The sequence below is a fragment of the Acartia tonsa genome, chromosome 2, assembly GCF_053477335.1.
Source record: "Acartia tonsa isolate MP-2025a chromosome 2, ASM5347733v1, whole genome shotgun sequence".
Taxonomy (NCBI): domain Eukaryota; kingdom Metazoa; phylum Arthropoda; class Copepoda; order Calanoida; family Acartiidae; genus Acartia; species Acartia tonsa.
Genome location: NC_137261.1, coordinates 9,842,345 through 9,843,032, shown reverse-complemented (window position 1 = coordinate 9,843,032; position 688 = coordinate 9,842,345).

Sequence of the window (688 nt, the reverse complement as noted above, 5' to 3'; positions counted from 1 at the left end):
ATTCCTTAAATTATATATATATATTTTATAAAATTAGGTTATTTTGTTTGTCACAAGACCGATTGCGTTCTAAATTTTAGGGAACTTTAAATGAGTCCATGGTAGATTTTAGGCCATTCAATTTAATTATTTCTTAGAATTAATGACATTAGGCCTGTTTATTATTTTTTGCGGAGTAAAACCTTTATCGTTTCCATCTCACATATAATCTAAAACGCCTAGTTTTAAAACAAGTTTACAGTTGTTTAAAAATGATACTTAATATACGTATTATATTACGTAATTTACAGTTTTATAATAGTAATTTTAATTTTTTTAAATCCACCTAACAGGTATGTTGAAACCGTCTGCTGTGTTTATTTGCGCATTTGCCGCGGATTATTTTTTTGCTTAAGACGACATTTAGACATTCATATTAGTTTTAAGAATTAATTTGTATTTTGAGGAAAAGTCGAGAAGGATATAAACAAAAACCAGTAAAATAAAACTAATATAAAACTTTGCCGACAGATTCGTCGAATTTGGGTACTTTTATTATCTTCATTGGGGATAGTTTCTAAACTTATTCAATTATCTGAACAAAAGATGTAATTTTGTTTATCGTAATTGGGGTGGCGCATCAACATATCGTCCGTTATTTATCACTAAAGATCACTAATAATGTTTGATTTATGGAAAAGTTGGTAAT